This window comes from Triticum aestivum, chromosome 7B (assembly GCF_018294505.1).
Source record: "Triticum aestivum cultivar Chinese Spring chromosome 7B, IWGSC CS RefSeq v2.1, whole genome shotgun sequence".
Lineage (NCBI taxonomy): Eukaryota > Viridiplantae > Streptophyta > Magnoliopsida > Poales > Poaceae > Triticum > Triticum aestivum.
In genome coordinates, this window is record NC_057813.1 from 498,116,561 (window position 1) to 498,138,492 (window position 21,932).

Below are 21,932 nucleotides of genomic sequence, written 5' to 3' on the forward strand. Positions count from 1 at the left end.
ATACCTTCTTTCACTTTGCCATCCTTCTTATCCGCCAAATGCTTGGGGCAGTTCCGCTTCCAGTGACCAGTCCCTTTGCAGTAGAAGAACTCAGTATCAGGCTTGGATCCAGACTTGGGCTTCTTCCCAGGAGTGACAACTTATTTGCCATTCTTCTTGAAGTTACCCTTCTTTCCCTTGCCCTTTTCTTGAAACTAGTGGTCTTGTTAACCATCAACACTTGATGCTCTTTCTTGATTTCTACCTCCGCAACTTTGAGCATAGCGAAGAGCTCGGGAATTGTCTTATCCATCCCTTGTATATTATAGTTCATCACGGAGCATTTGTAGCTTGGTGGCAGTGATTGAAGAACTCTGTCAATAACACTATCATCTGTAAGATTAACTCCCAGCCAAGTCAAGTGGTTATGATACCCAGACATTCTGAATATGTGTTCACTGACAGGACTGCTCTCCTACATCTTGCATCTATAGAACTTGTTGGAGACTTCATATCTCTCAACTCAGACATTTGCTTGAAATATTAACTTCAACTCCTGGAACATCTCATATGGTCCATGACATTCAAAACGTCTTTGAAGTACCGATTCTAAGCCGTAGAGCATGGCACACTGAACTATAGAGTAGTCATCACCATGTTTACCAGACGTTCAAAGTGTCTACATTAGCGGGAGGGGCTTGTCACCTAGCGGTGCATCAAGGACATAATTCTTCTGTGCAAAAATGAGGATAATCCTCAAGTTATTGACCCAGTCCGTGTAGTTGCTACCATCATCTTTCAACTTAGCTTTCTCCAGGAACGCATTAAAATTCAAGGGAATGGTAGCACGGGCCATTGATCTACAACATAGATATGCAAAAACTATAAGGACTAAGTTCATGATAAATTAAGTTCAATAATCATATTACTTAAGAACTCCCACTTAGATAGACATCCCTCGAGTCATCTAAATGATCACGTGATCCATATCAACTAATCCATGTCTGATCATCACGTGAGATGGAGTGAACATATCTATGTTGATCATATCTACTATATGATTCACGTTCGACCTTTTGGTCTCCAGTGTTCCGAGGCCATGTCTGTACATGCTATACTCGACAAGTTATACCCGAGTATTCCGCATGTGCAAAATTGTCTTGCACCCGTTGTATGTGAACATAGAGCTTATCACACCTGATCATCACGTGGTGTCTCAGCACGACGAACTATCGCAATGGTGCATACTCAGGGAGAATACTTATACCTTGTAATTTTAGTGAGGGATCATCTTGTAATGCTACCCCCGTACTAAGAAAAATAAGATGCATAAAAGATAAACATCACATGCAATCAAAATATGTGACATGATATGGCCATCATCATCTTGTGCCTTTGATCTCCATCTCCAAAGCATCGTCATGATCTCCATCGTCACAGGCTTGACACCTTGATCTCCATCATAGCGTCGTTGTCGTCTCGCCAACTATTGCTTCTACAACTATATCTAATGCATAGTGATAAAGTAAAGCAATTACATGGCATTTGCATTTCGTACAATAAAGCGACAACCATAACGCTCCTCCCAGTTGCCGATAACTTTTACAAAACATGGTCATCCCATACAATAATGTATATCACATCATGTCTTGACCATATCACATCACAACATGCCCTCCAAAAACAAGTTAGACGTCCTCTACTTTGTTGTTGCAAGTTTTACGTGGCTGCTACGAGCTTCTAATAAGAACCTTTCTTACCTATGCATCAAAACCACAATGATGATTTATCAAGTTTGTTGTTTTAACCTTCAACAAGGACCGGCCACAGTCAAATTCGATTCAACTAAAGTTGGAGAAACAGACACCCGCCAGCCACCTTTATGCAAAACTAGTTGCATGTCTGTCGGTGGAACCGGTCTCATGAACGTGGTCATGTAAGGTTGGTCTGGGCTGCTTCATTCAATTAACCGCTGAATCAAAATAATACGTTGGTGGTAAGCAATATGATGATCACCGCCCACAACTCTTTGTGTTCTACTCGTGCATATCATCTACGCATAGACCTGGCTCGGATGCCACTGTTGGGGAACGTAGCATGCAACTTCAAAAAATTTCCTACGCTCATGCAAGATCTATCTTGGAGATGCATATCAACGAGATGGGGAGAGTGTGTCCACGTACCCTCGTAGACCGAAAGTGGAAGCGTTTAACAACGTGGTTGATGTAGTCGAACTTCTTCTCGTTCCGACCGATAAAGCACTAAACGTACGGCACCTTCGAGTTCTGTACAGTTCAACTTGATGATGTCCCTAGAACTCTTGATCTAGCAAAGTGTCGAGGGAGAGTTTCTTCAGCACGACGGCGTGGTGAGAATGATGGGGAAGTGGTCCACGCAGGGCTTCGCCTAAGCACTACGTGAATATGACCGGAGGCGTAAACTGCGGAGGGGGGTGCCGCACATGACTAACAATGGTTGGTGTGTGTTCTAGGTGCCCCCTCCCCACGTATATAATGGAGGGAGGGGGAGAGAGGCAGCCTAGGGCGCGGCCAAGTAGGAGGAATCCTACTTGGGCCCCTAGTCCAATTTGGCCTCCCCCCTTTCCTTTTACTGGAGGGGAAAAGAGGGAAGAGGGAAGGAGGAATGAAAGGGGGCCCGAACCTCCACCTCCTTCTCCTATTCGGCCTCCTACCATAAGGGGTGTGTTCCACCCCTTGTGGGATGGTATTCTCCCCTCCTATGGCCCATATGGCCCATATATTCCCCCGAAGGGTTCTGATAACCCCTCCTCGTACTCCGATATGTACCTGATACATTCCGAAACACTTCCGGTGTCCGAATACTATCATCATATATATCAATATTTACCTCTCGACCATTTTGAGACTCCTCGTCATGTCTGTGATCTCATCCGGCAATCCGAACAACATTCGGTCACCAAATCACACGACTCACATAATACAAAATCATCATCAAACATTAAGTGTGCGGACCCTACGGGTTCGAGAACTATGTAGACATGACCGAGACACCTCTCCGGTCAATAACCAACAGCGGAACCTGGATGCTCATATTGGTTCCTACATATTCTACGAAGATCTTTGTCAGTCAAACCGTAATGACAACATATGTTATTCCCTTTGTCATCGATATGTTACTTGACCAAGATTCGGTCGTCGGTATCTTCATACCTAGTTAAGTCTCGTTACTGGCAAGTTTCTTTACTCGTTCCGTAATGCATCATCCCGCAACTAACTCATTAGTCACATTGCTTGCAAGGCTTATTATGATGTGCATTAACGAGAGGGCCCAGAGATACCTCTCTGATACTCGGAGTGACAAATCCTAATCTTGATCTATGCCAACCCTACAAACACCTTCGGAGATACCTATAGAGCATCTTTATAATCACCCAGTTACGTTGTGACGTTTGATAGCACACAAGGTATTCCTCCGGTATCCGGGAGTTGCATAATCTCATAGTCGAAGGAATATGTATTTGACATGAAGAAAGAAATAGTAATAAAACTTAACGATCAACATGCTAAGATAACGGATGGGTCTTTTCCATCACAACATTCTCATAATGATGTGATCCCGTTCATCAAATGATAACACATGTCTATGGCTAGGAACTTAATCTTCTTTGATTAACGAGCTAGTCTAGTAGAGGCTTACTAGGGACACTGTGTTTTGTCTATGTATCCACACATGTATAAAATTTCCGATTAATACAATTCTAGCATGAATAATAAACATTTATCATGATATAAGGAAAAATAAATAACAACTTTATTATTGCCTCTAGGGCATATTTCCTTCAGTATCTAGTTTTCCTGATGCTTTTGCTCTTGTTTTGGACTCTTATTTGCATGATTTGAGTGAAACTAACCCGGATTGACGCTGTTTTTAGCAGAACTACCTTGGTGTTATTTTTCTGCAGAAATAAAAGTTCTCGAAATGGAACAAATTTTTTTGGAGAATTATTTCAGAATATATGAAAAATACTGGAGCCAAGAACCACCGGAGGAGGGCCCTCGGTGAGCACAACCCACTAGGGCGCGCTCCCCCATCTAGGCGCGCCCAGGTGGGTTGTGCCCACCTGGTGGCCCCACAGACCCTGATACCGATGCTATATGATCCTATTTTTGGAGCAAAAAATCAGGGAGAAACTTTCATTGCGTTTCATGATACGGAGCCGCCGCCACCTCCTGTTCTTCATTAGAAGTCTAGATCTAGAGCCCGTTTGGGGCTCCGGAGAGGGGGGTCTTCGGTCTTCGTCATCACCAACCCTCCTCCATCACCAATTCCATGAAGCTCCCCACCGGGAGTGAGTAATTCCTTTGTAGGCTCGCTGGTCGGTGTGGAGTTGGATGAGATTCATCATGTAATCGAGTTAATTTTGTTAGGGCTTGATCCATAGTATCCTTTATGTTCTGAGATTGATGTTGTTATGACTTTGCCATGCTTAATGCTTGTCACTTTGGGCCCGAGTGCCACGATTTTAGATCTGAACCGTTTATGTTTTCACAATTATATCTATGTTCTGGATCCGATCTTGGAAGTCATATTAACCTATTATGTGTTATGATCTGTAAACCCCAGTGTGGTAGTAATTGGATACTTTCCGGTGATGACTGTAGTTTGAGGAGTTCATGTATTCACTATGTGTTAATGCTTTGTTCCAGTTCTCTATTAAAAGGAGGCCTTAATATCTCTTAGTTTCTATATGGACCCCGCTGCCACGGGATGGTAGGACAAAAGATGTCATGCAAGTTCTTTCCATAAGCACGTATGACTATTTACGGAATACATGCCTACCTTATATTTATGAACTGGAGCTAGTTTTGTATCACCCTAGGTTATGACTGTTATATGATGAATATCATCCAATGAATTCATCGATCCAATGCCTACAAATTTTCCACATATTGTTCTTGCTAAGTTACTACTGTTGTTGCTACTGTTACACTTGCTACAAAATCATTGCTATCACTATTATCGTTACTGCTACTGTTATCACTGCTATCAATACTATCATATTACTATGCTACTGATCACTTTGCTGTAGATATTTACTCTCCAGGTGTGGTTAAATTGACAACTCAGCTGCTAATACTTACAAATATAGTTTGTCTCCCCTTGTGTCGAATCCCTAAATTTGAGTTGAATACTCTACCCTCAAAAACTGTTGCGATCCCCTGTACTTGTGGGTTATCAAGACCTTTTTCTGGTTTCATTTCCGGGAAGCATAGCTATATTTGTTGAGTCACTTGGGATAATTATCTATTTATCACTATGAAGAATCTGAAGGATACAAAAACCAAGATTGTTCCCTCTAGGACGAGGGGAGGTAAGGAACTGCCATCACACTCTGCACTTGATTCACCTTCTGTTTTGAGTAGACTTGCAACACCACCACATGCTATTAATCCTAATATATCACAAGTTATTGATGATGCTACTTCTGCTATGAATGCTATGCAGGATGATATTAGTACCTTGCTTGATGATAATATGCCACTAGGTGAATTTCTCGATGAACAACTTGCTAGAGCAAAATATATTGAGAATGTTGAAATTGATGAAATTACTGAAACTGATGAAGTACTTGAAACTGGAAATCTTGAAACACCTATTAGACCTAGCTCTCCTAGATATGAATTGCCTAAGACACCTGAAGATTATGTTATGGATGATGAGACAGCTAGAGATTTTCTTGCTTGCAATGATAGAGATGATCTTAAGAAATTACTATGCAAAATAAAGGAGAAATTTTTGAATGCTAGAATGAAATGTGATCCTAAGTTTGCTACTTCACCTATCTTTGTGGATGATAAGGATTATGAAATCTCTGTTGACCCAGAGTTAATTACTAAGGTTGAATCTGATCCTTTCCATGGCTATGAAACTGAAACTGTTGTGGCACACCTTACTAAATTAAATGATATAGCCACCCTATTTGCTCATGATGAGAATATTCGCTTTTATTATATTCTCAAATTGTTCCTATTCTCATTAAAGGGTGATGCTAAGATATGGTACAATACTCTTGCTCCTGGTTGTGTGCGTAGTCCCAGGATATGATTTATTAGTTCTCTGAAAAATATTTTCCTGCTCATAAGAAACAAGCTGCCTTACAGGAAATATTTAACTTTGTGCAAATTGAATAAGAGAGTCTCTCACAAGCTTGGGGAGGCTTATCCAATTGCTTAATGCTTTGTCTGATCATCCTTTAAGAAAAATGTGATACTTAATATCTTCTATAATGGACTAACCGATGCTTCTGGGACTTCCTAGATAGTTGTGCTGGTTGTGTTTTCAGTGAACGAACTGTTGAACAAGCTGTGGAATTATTGAATAATATGTTGAAAAATTATGATGATTGGACTCTTCCTGAACCACCGCTTAAGCGCACTCCAAATAAGAGGGGTATCTTATATCTCAGTCCTGAAGATATGCAGGAGGCAAAGAAAAGTATGAAGGAAAAAGGTATTAAAGCAGGGGATGTTAAAAATTTACCTCCTATTGAAGAAATACATGGACTCGACACACCACCACCAAACTTGGTAGAGGTAAATTCTTTAATGAAATTTGATGAAAGTGACATCCCTTACAATAAACATCCTTGTCAATGCCTTTATGAGTTTGACAACTACATTATAAAACAAGATCACTTCAACGAAAATGTTATGAAACAATTGAAATACAACTCCAATATGATTGCTCGCTTGAGTGACTTGTTATTCAGAATCACTTATGACGTAAGAGGTGTAGGAAAACATTCTTCTATGGTTCAAACTCACTAGAACATGTTGCTAAATCTCAAAGAGAGATGCTTAGTGAAATGAATAATAGTATGAATGACTTTGCTGTTAGAGTAGAAACTAGAGGAGGTAAAATGACTCAGGAACCACTTTATCCTGAGGGACACCCTAAAAGAATTGAACAAGACTCTCAAAAAATTAATACTGATGCACCTAGTCCTCCTAGAAGGAAGAAGAAAAAGAAAAATGATAGGACTTTGCCTACCTCTAGTGAACCTGAAGTAGAAAACCTCCTGATAATAATAATGATGTTTCTATTTCCGATGCTGAAACTCAATCTGGTAATGAATAATCATCTAGTGATAATGAAAAAGATAATGATGATGTTCATAAAGACACTCAACTAGACAATGATAAACAACTAGATAGCGATGTTGAAATAGAACCAGTTGTTGATCTTGATAACCCACAACCTAAAAATAAAATATATGATAAAAGAGACTTTGTTGCTAGAAAACAAGGAAGAGAACGATAACCATGGGTTCAAAACCCATGCCCTTTCCACCTAAATCAACTATGAAAAAGGATGATGAAGAATTCGAACGCTTTGCTGAAATGATTAGGCCAGTCTTTTGCGCACGCGCTTCACCGATATTTTAAAGATGGCCCCTTATGCAAAATTGAAAGAGTGTTATATCGAATAGAGGGGGTGAATACGTGATTTTTACAAATTAGTCAATGAGGAAATACTACTTGAGTAATTTACTAAGTGACGAACTACAAGCAGTTGAGTAAGTACTCAGGTACATGCATAACAAGACAGTAGCATAGTCATCATGGTGAAATGAAACATACACAGAGCACAGGTAGCATGTAAATAGGATAAGCAGGCAGAAGACAAATGACTGAAGAAATAGGATTTAGGAAATTGAGAAAGTTTTCATTCAAAGTCTTCAAACAATAGCTATCAATTTCATCATCATGTAAACAAGGAAATGAAAGAGTTGAGGAAATATAACTAGTAGCTCGGTGAAGATAATGATTTGGTAGACCAGTTCCAATTGTTGTGACAGTTGTACGTATGGCTGGAGCGGCTTGGTATTTAAACCTAAGGACACACAATCCCAGGACACATAGTCCTTACCATATTCTCCATGAGCTAAGCTCACACAAACCTCGCCCAATCACTCATGGTAAGTCTTCAGGTGACTTCCAAACCTTCACGGACTTGGTCACTCGATGATCCACAATTCCTCTTGGATGCTCTAGACCATGACGCCTAACCGTTTGAAAGATGCACAATCTTCAAAGGTAACAAGTGTCGGTTCCACACAGGAACAATCTCTTCAGTGATGCTCAATCACTTTGGGTTGTAGGTGTTTGGGGTTTTTGGGTTTTCCTCACTCATGATTTTTTCTCAAAGTACTTGGAGGATGGGATGCTGTCAGTGACAAGTGTCAGTTTCTCTCGGTGTAGCCAACCAACTAGTGGTTGAGGGGCGGCCAATTATAGCCAGGGAGCAGCCCGACATGATAATACGTAAATGCCCTTCAATGATATGACCATTAGGTGGATAAGATATTTGGGACAGCTAGCGTGTAGCTCAACAACGGTCGGATATTTGAGCTCTCAAATTACTCAGGACTATCATGTTCCTCACTTGTAGGCAATCCACACTCGTGAATTCCTAACTCCTTAGTCAGCACAAATTCCTCAAAGAATAGAAGATCTTTGTCTCTATCACTGAAGAAATTGACTGAACTATATGAGATTCCAAAGGCTTCACTTGAAGGATTGGGTATGTGTAGGCTTTGAGATGAGCATCACTTGGAAACGTTTCCTTACTTTTACCTCGATCCCCCTTTAACAGTACGTCGTTTCTATGACTCAAGAAAGGAAAATGAAACTACGAGAACAAAAGTCTTCATGCTTCATAATCCTCGCATCAATATCAATATCTTCAAGGTCACACCAATTTCCTCATTTTCAAAGTCCTCAAGAAAACCAAAGTTTTCAAATGAAGACATTCATTTTTAGGGGTCGACTTTCTTCGGAAATATCAAACTCCTCAGAGACTTATGGAAACTATGTACACTCACAAACATATTAGTCCCTTAACCTATAAGTCTTCAATACACCAAAATCACTAAGGGTCAGTAGATGCACTTAGAAAAATATATGAAAGACATCATGACTAATAAAAGAAAGATACCTGAAGATGAAATCTCCATGATGCTTGCTAATTATTCTTTTAAAGATGGAGTACCTAAAAAACTTGGAGATCCAAGAATACCAACTATACCTTGCTCTATCAAAAGAAATTATGTCAAACTGCTTTGTGTGATTTAGGAGCTGGTGTTAGTGTTATGCCTTTCTAAGTATACAAAACACTTGATTTAAATAAACTCACACCTACTAAAGTACCTTTGCAAATGGATGATAAATCAACTGCCATACCTATCGGTATTTGTGAGGATGTGCCCATTGTTGTTGCAAATGTTACTATCTTAACACACTTTGTTATACTTGAGATGCCCGAGGACGACAACATGTTGATTCTCCTTGGTAGACCCTTTTTGAATACTGCAGGGGCTATTATCGATTGGAATAAAAGCAAGGTCCCCTTCCATATAAATGGTAATGAACATATGGTGCACTTTCCGAAGAAACAATTCCAAGTGAATGGTATTAATGTTATTGAAAAATCTCCGACACTCACTATTGGAAGTTTCCAGCTACCTTTACCTATTGCCAAAAAGAAATTCAAAATGCTTATTGTTGGGGACATGCATATCCCCGTTGAGGTAACTTAGTGGTTTACGAAAAAATCGGTTTCATGCTAATCGAAGAAGGTTGTTAATAAGACTTGATCAACCTTATTAATGGATCATTTTTTAGAGGTATGAAGTTGATGAACTTAGTAAGCACCACTTTCTGCTCCCAACTTTTATTTTTTATTTTTCTTATTTAAATAAAATAAAATGCCATGTGTTGTATGTTTTTTGAATTTCCCATGCAATAAAAATGCCCTGGTGGGTTGTTCCCTCCTCGGCCCACCTCTGGTGCCCCTCTTCTGGTATATAAGTCATTTTGACCTAGAAAAAATAAGGAGAGGACTTTGGGGATGAAGCGTCGCAGTCTCGAGGCGGAACTTGGGTAGGAGCACTTTTGCCCTCCGGCGGAGCGATCCGCCGGGGGAACTTCCCTCCCGGAGGGGGAAATCATCGTCATCACCATCACCAATAACTCTCCCATATTGGGGAGGGCAATCTCCATCAACATCTTCAATAGCACCATATCCTCTCAAACCCTAGTTCATCTCTTGTGTTCAATCTTTGTACCAGAACTTTAGATTGGTACTTGTGGGTGACTAGTAGTGTTGATTACATCTTGTAGTTGATTACCATATGGTTTATTTGGTGGAAGATTATATGTTCAGATCCATTATGCTATTTAATACCCCTCTGATATTGAGCATGATTATCATTTGTGAGTATTTACTTTTGTTCTTGAGGTCACGGGAGAAATCTTGTTGCAAGTAATCGTGTGAACTTGATATGCGTCCGATATTTTGATGGTGTGTATGTTGTGATTCCCTTAGTGGTGTCATGTGAACGTCGACTACATGACACTTCACCATATTTGAGCCTAAGGGAATGCATTGTAGAGTAATTAGTAGATGATGGGTTGTGAGAGTGACCAAAGCTTAAACCCTAGTTTATGCGCTACTTCTTAAGGGACTAATTTGGATCCAAAAGTTTAATGCTATGGTTAGATTTTATATTAATATTTTTCTCGTAGTTGCGGATGCTTGCGCGGGGGTTAATCATAAGTAGGAGGTTTGTTCAAGTAAGAACAACACCTAAGCACCGGTCCACCCACATATCAAATTATCAAAGTAGCAAACACGAATCAAACCAACATGATGAAAGTGACTAGATGAAATTCCCGTGTACCCCTCAAGAACACTTTGCTTATCATAAGAGACCATTTTGTCCTGTCATTTGCCACAAAGGGATCAGGATAACTTGCTACATACTATTTTCCATTATCATTACTTGCTCGTTATAAATTACCTTGCTATCAAAGAACTTGCTACTTACAATTTCAGTGCTTGCAGAGAATACCTTGCTGAAAACCGCTTGTCATTTCTTTCTGCTCCTCGTTGGGTTTGACACTCTTACTTATTGAAAGGACTATGATTGATCCCCTATACTTGTGGGTCATCAAGAATCTTTTCTGGCGCCTTTGCCGGGGAATGAAGCGCTCTTGGTAAGTGGAGATCGGTAAGGAAAAATTATTACTGCATGCTGAAATTTATTGTCACTTGTTACTATGGAGAACAATCCTTTGAGGGGTTTGTTCGGGGTATCTTCACCTCGACCGAAACCACAATTAGTTTCCCCTCAACCTACTGCACCTACTGAAAATATTGGTTATGAAATTCCTTCGGATATGATACAACAGCTGCTAGCTAATTCTTATGCAGGAGATGGAACCGAACATCCTGATATGCACTTGATATATGTGGATGAAATTTGTGGATTGTTTAAGCTTGCAGGTTTACCCAGAGATGAAGCTAAGATGAAGGTTTTCCCTTTATCTTTGAAGGTAAAAGCATTCGCATGGTATAGGCTATGCGATTATATTGGATCTTGGAATTGTAATTGATTGAAATTGGAATTTCACCAAACATTTTATCCTATACATCTAGTTCACCGTGATCGGAATTATATATATACACACACACACACACATAGGGTGGGTCTATTCTAATAACACCCTTAAGACCTTATTCTGCTAACACTTTGTCTTATTCTGCTAACAGCCGCCAACACGCCTCGAACCGAACCAAACAAACTACGTAGTCACCCAGTCAAACCCCACCTTAGTCCACCTTCTTCCTTCCCCGTGCAAACCCACGACTGCAACACCGCCCCCACTCTTGCGGTGCCCACCACCCCCACCCTTCTGGCGCGCCACCGCCTTCCACCCTGCGGCGCCCCACCGCCCCACCCCTTCCGGCACGCCACCACCTGCCAACCCTGCGGCGTCCCACAGCCCCACCCTCGCGGCACCCCACCTCCCCCACCCACTCTGGCGCGCCACCACCCCGTGCTGCCTTCTCCACGACCACCGCAGTGCCTCGACTCGCCCCACTTCCTAGCTCGATCCAGATCGGGATCAAGCCACAGGCAGAGCTACTTCTCCCTCGCCGGCGAGACCACTTCTCTCATCGGAACCTCGTGTGCGACGACATACTGAGGAGGACGAGTTTCTCCTCATAGTTGATCTCAACCTCTATGGGGCACGGGGAGGATTCGAGGTCATCGACCATGTTGGGACCCGACACGCGGTCGAGCAGTTCGCCAGCGCGAGCCCGCCCCTCCCTGCTTCCCCTTCTCCCTCCACTCTCGCTCATCCCTTCCCCTCTCTCAATCCCTCTCTGTGTCGGCATTGCCCGAAAGATGCCACCGTCGGGACCCAACGCGTCGCACCACCGCCAACGCTCGCCTTGTGTTGCCTGCATCTCGATCCAGTCGCAGCTAACGAGGCCGGATCCCGCATTCGTAGTGGGTCGGTGGCCGCAGGAACCCAAGCATCTACTCGTGGAGATGGGGCATCGGTCATGGAAGAGCAGTAGCTGCTTGTCTGTAGTTCATAAAAGGCTTATTTTGCTCTCCTTTTGCTATATTTTGGATTTTGCAGTTCCTGTTATGCAGTTTCAGCGATGAAGTTCAGTGCAACATTGCCCGCGGCTTCTTTTTATTTTGCAGCGAGGTTCTCCAATTTGTTGGTTGTAGCTCGGTGCACGACGATTGCAATCTCGGCCGGAGATGTGTTGAAAAATGGATTCCAGTTAATTATGACAAAATTGTGTATACTTCTCTTCAATCCGATTCACCTTGATGGCTCACCGTGCAGTTTACTTGATGCTCTCGTGCAGTGCGGAGTGCATCTGCTTGCATTCCCGCAAGACGCGCACGGAGTCTGCCTCCCGCCGTGCATGCGTGTAGTACATTTTTTCATGGAGAAGTTGGGCCACGCAGTTCACTCTGTCCATGTATTGTATTTTTTGGAGAATTCTTTTTGAATTACACTCACTTTGTGTAAAAAGAATATGTTTCATTACCCCTATGTATGAAGTGTAATTTGTTTCATGTGTTTAAAAAATCAGTCGACTACATTAACACTTGGAGTGCGTTTGGTCCTTGGATGTGGTTCACTCTTGAGAGTGATGAGGTTCACTTGCGCACAACATGGAAGTGCGGAAACTTAGCGAAACAAAAAAATAGTAATGTGGTTCACTTCAATATATGTCGCGGATCACTCGCCCTTGTCTCTGCGGTCCACTCGCCCTTGTCTCTGTGGTCCACTCTCCTTAATAAAAAAATGTTAAAAAACAACAAAACTCAAAGAAAAATCATCTGAGAAAGTTTACATCCGACAAAAAGAAACCATGAAGTTTGCTTGACTGTGTGATGCAGTGTGGTTTTCGATCTGAAGCAGTGCATTCTTAAAGTTTACATCCGACAAAAAGAAACCATGAAGTTCGCTCAACTGTGTGATGTAGTGCGGTTTTCAATCTAAAGCAGTGCATTCTTAAAGTTTACATCCGACAAAAAGAAACAATGAAGTTCGCTCGACTGTGTGATGCAGTGCAGTTTTCAGTCTGAAGCAGTGCATTCTTCTGTCTGATGCAGTAGAGACGAAGATTTGGGTGTCGTGAAAACAAAGTGTTCGTGTTTTGGTATTTTTAAAATTGCTCTTAGACCATAAAGAATTTGAGAGAGTGTTCTACATGAAAAAGTTGCGCCTCATCGATATCTTTCTCACGGCATATCATTTGCATCATTCCGATGAACGGTTTGAACAAATTTATGAAAATAGATTCATTGTCACTCGCCGACAGCCGCACCATTTTCAAAATTAATTTAAAACCATAAGGAATTTGAAAACGAGTTCTACATATGAAAGTTGCACCTTGTCGATAGCTCTCCAACGACGTATTACATGCCTCGTTTTGATAAACGGTTCAAAAACTAGAGTGAAAACAGTACGGAAAATTGAAAAAAAATTCAAAAAAACGCAATTCCGTGATTTAGTAAATTTGAAACTGCTCTTAAACCGTAACGAATTAGAAAAAATAATAGATATGAGAAAGATGAGCCTCGACGATATCTTTCCAATGGCGTATCATTTGCTTTATTCCGATGAGCGGTTTGGAAAAAATATTGCTCTAGCTTGGGGGAGGCTTAAGTCAGTGTTATATTCATGCCCCAACCATCAGCCCTCAAGAGAAATTATTATTCAGAATTTTCATGCTCGGCTTTCTCATGATGATCAATCCATGCTCGATACTTCTTGTACCGGTTCCTTTATGAAGAAGACTATTGAATTCAGGTGGTATCTTTTAGAAAGAATTAAACGCAATTCTGAAGATTGGGAACTCGATGAAGGTAAAGAGTTAGGTATTAAGCTTAAGTGTGATTGTGTTAAATCTTTTATGAATACCAATGCTTTTCAAAAGTTTAGAACTAAATATGGACTTGACTCTAAGATAGTAGCCTCCTTTTGTGAATCATTTGCTACTCACGTTGATCTCCCTAACGAGAAGTGGTTCAAATATCACCCACCTATTAAATAAGAAATTAAAGAACCGGTAATAGGTAGAGATGAAACTATTATTTATAATGTTGACCCAGTTGTTCCTACTGCTTATATTGAAAAACCACCTTTCCCTGTTAACATAAAGGAACATGCTAACGTTTCAACTGTGGTCAATAAAAGTTATATAAGGGCACCTCAACCTGCTGAACAAATTAAAGTAGAACCTAGCGTTGCTATGGTTAAAGATCTCTTGGTAGAAGATATAGATGGCATGTTATTTACTTCTGTAATGAAGTTGCTCGAATTGCTAAACCCGATGATAAAGATAAACATAGACCTTTTGTTGGCATGCCTGTTGTCTCAGTCAAAAATAGGATATCAGTGTTATCATGGTTTACGTGACTTAGGTGCTAGAGTGAGTGGCATTCCTTTTACCTTATATCAAGAAATTATGAATGACATAGTACCCGCTGAAATAGAAGACATAGATGTTACTATTAAACTTGCTAATAGAGAAACCATCACACCACTTGGGATTGTTAGAGATGTTGAAGTCTTGTGTGGGAAAATAAAACATCCTACTAATTTTCTAGTTCTTGGTTCCCCACAAGATGACTTTTGTCCCATTATCTTCGGTAGGCCTTTCTTAAACACCATTAATGCTACAGTAGATTGTGAGAAACAAACTGCCGGTGTTAGTTTTGGTGATGAGTCTCATGAGTTTAATTCCAAGTTCAATAGAAAGCATCATAAGAAGGAATTACCTGGTAAGGATGAAATAATTGGTCTTGCTTCTATTGCCGTGCCTCCTACTGATCCTCTAGAACAATATTTGCTAGACCATGAAAATGATGTGCATATGGATGAAAGAAATGAGATAGATAAAAATTTCTTTGAACAACGACATCTGCTTAAACACAATTTGCCTATTGAAACTCCAGGAGGGCCTCCTCCACCTAAAGGTGATCCTGTGTTTAAATTAAAACAATTGCCAGACACTTCAAAATATGCTTATCTTGATGAGAAAAAGATATATCCTGTTATTATTAGTGCTAACCTTTCAGAACATGAATAAGAAAGATTATTCAAAATTCTGAAGAAGCATCGTGTTGCTATTGGGTATACTCTTGATGATCTTAAGGGCATTAGTCCCACTCTCTGTCAACACAAGATTAATATCAAACCTGATGCTAAACCCGTTGTTGATCAACAACAATGTTTAAATCCTAAATTGAAAGAAGTGGTAAGAACTGAAATACTAAAGCTTCTAGAAGCTGGTATAATCTATGCCATAGGTGATAGTAGATGGGTAACTCCCGTTCATTATGTCCCTAAGAAGGGAGGTATTACTGTTGTGTATTACTGTTATTCCTAATGATAAAAATGAACTTATTCCACAAAGAATTATCACTGGCTATAGAATGGTAATTGATTTTACAAAATTAAATAAAGCAACTAGAAAAGATCATTACCCTCTGCCTTTCATTGATCAAATGTTAGAAAGACTTTCTAAGCACACACAGTTTTGTTTCCTTGATGGATATCTAGTTTTTCTCAAATACCTGTTTCACAAGCTGATCAAGAGAAAACCAGCTTTACTTGCCCTTTTGGAACCTATGCTTATGGATGTATGCCTTTTGGATTATGCAATGCACCTGCTACATTTTAAAGATGTATGACTGCCATATTCTCTTATTTTTGTGAAAAGATTGTTGAGGTTTTCATGGGTGATTTTTCCATTTACAAAACTTATTTTGATGATTGCTTAAGCAACCTTGATCGAGTTTTGCAGAGATGTCAGCAAACTAATCTTGTCTTGAATTGGGAGAAGTGTCATTTTATGGTTAATGAAGGTATTATCTTGGGACATAAAATTTCTGAACGAGGCATTGAGGTGGACAAAGCTAAAGTTGATGCAATTGAGAAAATGCCTTGACCTAAAGATATCAAAGGTATTCGTAGTTTTCTCGGTCATGCTGGTTTCTATTGGAGATTTATTAAAGACTTCTCTAAAATTTCTAGGCCTCTTACATATATTTTACAAAAGGACGTTCCATTTGTTTTTGATGATGATTGTGTAGAAGCCTTTGAAACACTTAAGAAAGCCTTAATTTCTGCACCTATTGTTCAACCACCTGATTGGAACTTGCCTTTTGAAATTATGTGTGGTGCTAGTGATTATGCTATTGGTGTTGTTTTAGGAGAAATAGTTGATAATAAATTAAATGTTATTCATAATGCTAGTAAAACTCTAAACAGTGCGGCGAGAAAATATGCTACTACTGAAAAAGAATTTTTAGCAATGGTGTTTGCTTGTGATAAATTCAGATCTTACATTGTTGATTCTAAAGTGATTGTTCACACTGATCATGCTGCTATAAAATATCTTATGGAAAAGAAATATGCTAAACCTAGACTCATTAGGTGGGTTCTCTTGCTACAAGAATTTGACTTACATATCATCGATAGAAAAGGAGCTGAGAACACCGTAGCTGATAACTTGTCTAGGTTAGAAAATATTCTTGATGACCCACAACCTATTAATGATAGCTTTCCTGATGAGCAATTAGCTGCAATAAATGTTTCTCAAAACACTACTTGGTATGCTGACTATGCTAACTACATTGTTGCTAAATTTATACGACCTAGCTTCACATACCAACAAAAGAAATAATTCTTTTATGATTTAAGGCACTAATTTTCGGATGACCCGGATCTTTATAAAGAAGGAGTAGATGGTATTATTAAATGTTGTGTACCTGAGCATGATCATGGACAAATCCTATGAAAAAGTCACTCTGAAGCTTACGGAGGGCACCGTGCGGGAGATAGAACTGCTCACAAGGTATTGCAATCTGGTTTTTATTGGCCTACTCTCTTCAAGGATGCACATAAGTTTTTTTATATTGTGATGAATGTCAAAGAATTGGTAATATTGGTAAGGTTCAGGAAATGCCTATGAATTATTCACTTGCTATTGAACCATTTGATGTTTGGGGTTTTGATTACAGGGTGTCGGTGTCAAAACCGGCGGATCTCGGGTAGGGGGTCCCGAACTGTGCATCTAAGGCTAATGGTAACAGGAGGCGGGGACACAATGTTTACCCAGGTTTGGGCCCTCTCTATGGAGGTAATAGCCTACTTCCTGCTTGATTGATCTTGATGATATGAGTATTACAAGAGTTGATCTACCACGAGATCGTAGAGGCTAAACCATAGGAGCTAGCCTATGATTATGATTGTTGTCGTCCTACGGACTAAACCCTCTGGTTTATATAGACACCGGAGGGGGTTAGGGTTACACAGAGTCAGTTACAGAGAAGGAAATCTACATATCCGAATTGCCAAGCTTGCCTTCCATGCAAAGGAGAGTCCCACCCAGACACGGGACGAAGTCTTCAATCTTGTATCTTCATAGTCCAACAGTCCGGCATAAGCATATAGTCTGGCTGTCCGAGGACCCCCTAATCCAGGACTCCCTGAGTAGCCCCTGAACCAGGCTTCAATGACGATGAGTCCGATGCGCAGATTGTCTTCGGCATTGCAAGGCGGGTTCCTTCTCCGAATACTCCATAGAAGATCTTGAACACAAGGATCGTGTCCGGCTTCTTTAAAACAAATTCCACATACCACCGTAGAGAGCACAATATTCCACAAATCTAATCTGCTGACAACGTTTCACAGCGTGACATCACGCCACAGCCCGGTCATTATTCGAACCATTTTTCTCAACCTGCTACTGCACATCTTGCGAGGCGGTTTCATTGGCACGGCTTGTTGAAGCAGAGATCGTGTCCCCTTATCATGGGATTCTCATCAATACGGGTGTGGGTAACCCAACTGCGCCATCAACATGACGCTTGGGGAATAAGCGAGTTTACAGGGCAAGTGTGGAGGCACATGATTTCTGCTGCCTTTATAAAGAGATAAGGATTCACCTTTTTCCACCCATGCCTTCTTCTTCCTCTGCTCATCCATTCTCCCTCACTTGAGATCTAGCGCCCAAGCTTTCACCTTCTCCGCAAAGTCATTTCAAGTATGTCCGGAGCGGGAGGCAAGTGGATGGTCTCCTCCGTTACGGAGGAGGACATCACGAAGCTTCGGGAGGCCGGATACCTGGCCGCAGACATCACGCACCGGCTCCCTGCCGAAGGGCAGATCATTCCTACCCCGAAGCCCCAAGAGAGGGTAGTGTTTCTCTCTCACTTTGTCCGTGGACTGGGATTCCCTGTCCACCCATTCATCCGCGGGCTTATGTTCTACTACAGGCTGGAGTTTCATGATCTGGCCCCCAATTTCATCCTCAACATCTCGGTGTTTATCATCGTGTGCGAGGCCTTCCTCCGCATTACGCCCCACTTCGGCCTATGGCTGAAGACCTTCAACGTGAAGCCAAAGGTGGTGGTTGGCCAGCAAGTGGAGTGTGTAGGCGCCATGGTGGGCAAGATGCCCAATGTCACCTGGCCCGAAGGCTCCTTTGTGGATACCGTGAAGGGGTGGCAATCAGGGTGGTTCTACATCACTGAGCCGCATGACACCAACTGGGCGGCGGCCCTCGAATTTCAATCCGGCATCCCCATGCGGTTCACCTCCTGGAAAGAGAAGGGCTTAGCCTGGGGCTCATCGGTGGAGCTGACCGGACTTCAGACCTGCGTCAAAAATACGATAGGCAAGAAAATCAAGCTTATCAACGTGGTCCAGGTCATGCTCATCCTACGGATACTTCCGTGTCAGAGACGGGTTTACAATATGTGGGAGTTTGACCCGGTCGAACACCAGACGCTGCGAGAGCTCTTCGACACGACGCACGAAGACGTCTAGAAGGTGCTGTTCAAGGCCACCGAGGTACGACCGCCCATAGCCGAAGATCACGGACTCAGCACAAAGCGCCCCGCCAATCCGGTAAGTTTTTCTATTTTTGCAAGATGTGCCTTTCCCCAGCACATTCGCGGGAGGAATCTAAGCCTCCATGCCAATTTAACAGGACTGGGTAGCGATAGCGAAGCGGATTGACTGTCCGGCTCGACTACCCGAAGATCCAGCATCGCCTCTCTTAACGAAGATGTTGTTTCCGGCGCCCTATGAGGTGCCAGAGAAGAAGGCCAAGAAGAAGGCCGCGGGGACCAGGAAAGGTCTCCGGCGCAAGGTTGTATCAGACTCATCGTCCGAAGACACCGAGGCACGCTCCTCCAACAAAGACGAGGAGGAGGAAGAGGAAATCCCCCTCCCCAAATGGGGGGGGGGGGAAGAAGAGGAAGGTCGCCCCGTCTGGGGAGGCCGAAGGGTCCAAGAAGGGAAATACCTCCCTTCCGGACCACTCCACCATAGCCACCTACAGCGGCAAGGAGTGGTTGCCCAGGGACAAGTCCCTAGCAAAGTTGTAAGTATCCGGACACTATAATACTTCCGGTATGTTTTGCTTTAGAGCTTCTTATTAGGCCAAACATGCATATGCAGTCTGGCCAAATCCCACATCGACGCATCCTCTTCGGATGGGTCTCTGGGCCTGTCGGCGATGAACAGCGATTCACTCCCGACAGCCTCCTCCCCTAGGCCCGCGGACGACACCGAGGTGTTGTCTCAGAGGATACCGGACCAAGGGGAGACAGTTCTGGAGACGCCCCCAGGCGAAATCCCAGTCGCCAGGCACATGGGGGGAAGACCCCCATGAACTCCGGTACCGGGGGCTGCAGCAAGCCTAGCCCCCAGCTGGATACTGCTCCGGAACCCCCAGTGGTTCCGGATACAGGAAGGCAACCTCTCTCTAAGGGGAGTGAGCCGCCCGTGCCGATGACCTCTGACCATCCAGAGGCATCAGACAACTTGCTGGAAGCGCTTCGCGGCGCTTCCGTTGATGAAGAACATTGTACCATCATGAGTACGGTGATTGAGAAGGTCTGGTCCGCCAAAAGCAGATTGACAGAAGCTTGCGCCAGCCTCCTAACAGGCTTTGAGGTAAGTAACAAAACTGTAAGAAAATATCACAGTATAGACAGTAGCCCCTGATGCTCTGTTTGGTGTTCGGAAAGAAAGGCTGAATAGAGGATCAAATAAAATCCGCAGGAGTCTAATAGAATATGTCTATGTGAATAAGAATGTGTCATTGCTGGCCGCTGCCGCTCGTACTACGGAGGTCTCCGGACTGAAGCGGGACCTGGAGCAGACCGAGGAAGAGCTAGGCCTCGATAAGAGGCAGCTCGAGGAAAACAAAGGTACACAATACCTCGTTTGTATATTTGAAAAGGAAAAAATGGTTTCTTCTGATGAAAGCATCATGCACTTTTACTAGGGGCCACGATCGAAGTGGCGGCCCTTAAGACGGCGCTGACCGAGGCCGAAGACAAAGCGGCCAAGGAGCGCGCCGAGCGTGAGAAGCAAGAGGCCCGAGTCGACGAGGTCCAGCAAGAGCTCCAGGATTTTGTCACAAAATATGATTCCTTGGAGCGTGACTCTAAGACGCAAGAGTCCGAGCTTGCGAAGGCCCTCCAGAGTGCACAAGACGCCAAGGCCAAAGCCCAAAAGGCCCTCCAGGAGATTCAGGCGGCTAAGAAGATTGTGGCGGGTAAGGCATTCATTATGCAAAGCAAGCATGTGAAGGAGACTTTCCTTTTACTTACCCGAATTTGGAGCTCACCATGAGCATTCGCAGATCTGCCACGCAGCATTTTGATGCCGTAGAGTTCTACCGAGCTGAAGAAGGGAGCTCGATGGAGAAGTTGTTCTGGTCCCAGTATATTGGGACCGAACATCCGATGCCCTTGAGCGACCAGCTGAAGCAACTGGTCGAACTTCATAAGGCGGCAAAACTGGCCATGAAGGACCTCATAGTCCGGATGTGGCCTATCGAGCCCCTGCCCAGCAGCTATTCCGGCCTAGTAAAGCGGCTGGTAAATGCCTGCCCGCGGCTTGAAGTCATAAAGCGGTCAGTTTGCATTGAAGGTGCGCGCATGGCCTTCGCCCGCACGAAAGTGCACTGGGCAAAGATGGATGCCGAGAAGCTGATGACGGAGGGGCCACCGAAGGGCAAGGAGCACCGCCACCCCGAAAAGTATTATGACAGTGTCCTAAAGGGGTCCCGCCTTGTGGCGGAGCAATGTGCTAAGGATGTAATATTTGAGTGAATGTACTCATTTGATCCTGTAATATGAAAACAAATTCATTTGCGCAATATAACGCTTGCTGATTTAAAATTTTACCTTCTGTGCGACCGTTTATAAAATTTGATAGTTGGCCAGTCATCGGCTTCTGCCCCCATGTAACTAGTACCGGGGTGTTCGGGATAAATCTAAACACTCTTTATCCCATTTTTTGGTCCTTTAAGGAGGTGTTTAGCGCAACAAACAAGGCAATCAGACTATAAAGCTTTATCACTCTCACTTGGCCATAGAAGTTCTATAATTTTAAATTTTGGCATAGCCCCTGGTATTCGGAAGGCCGAACTTGGGGCGCTATACACGCCTAAATCGGACAAAGGCCGATTCCTCGCCCAAATAGGAAAAAATCTTTAAGGATTTGAGACCTCTCGAATAGCGACCAACTCTCGCTGCATCATGACAGTCAGTTTTCGGCTTTCTC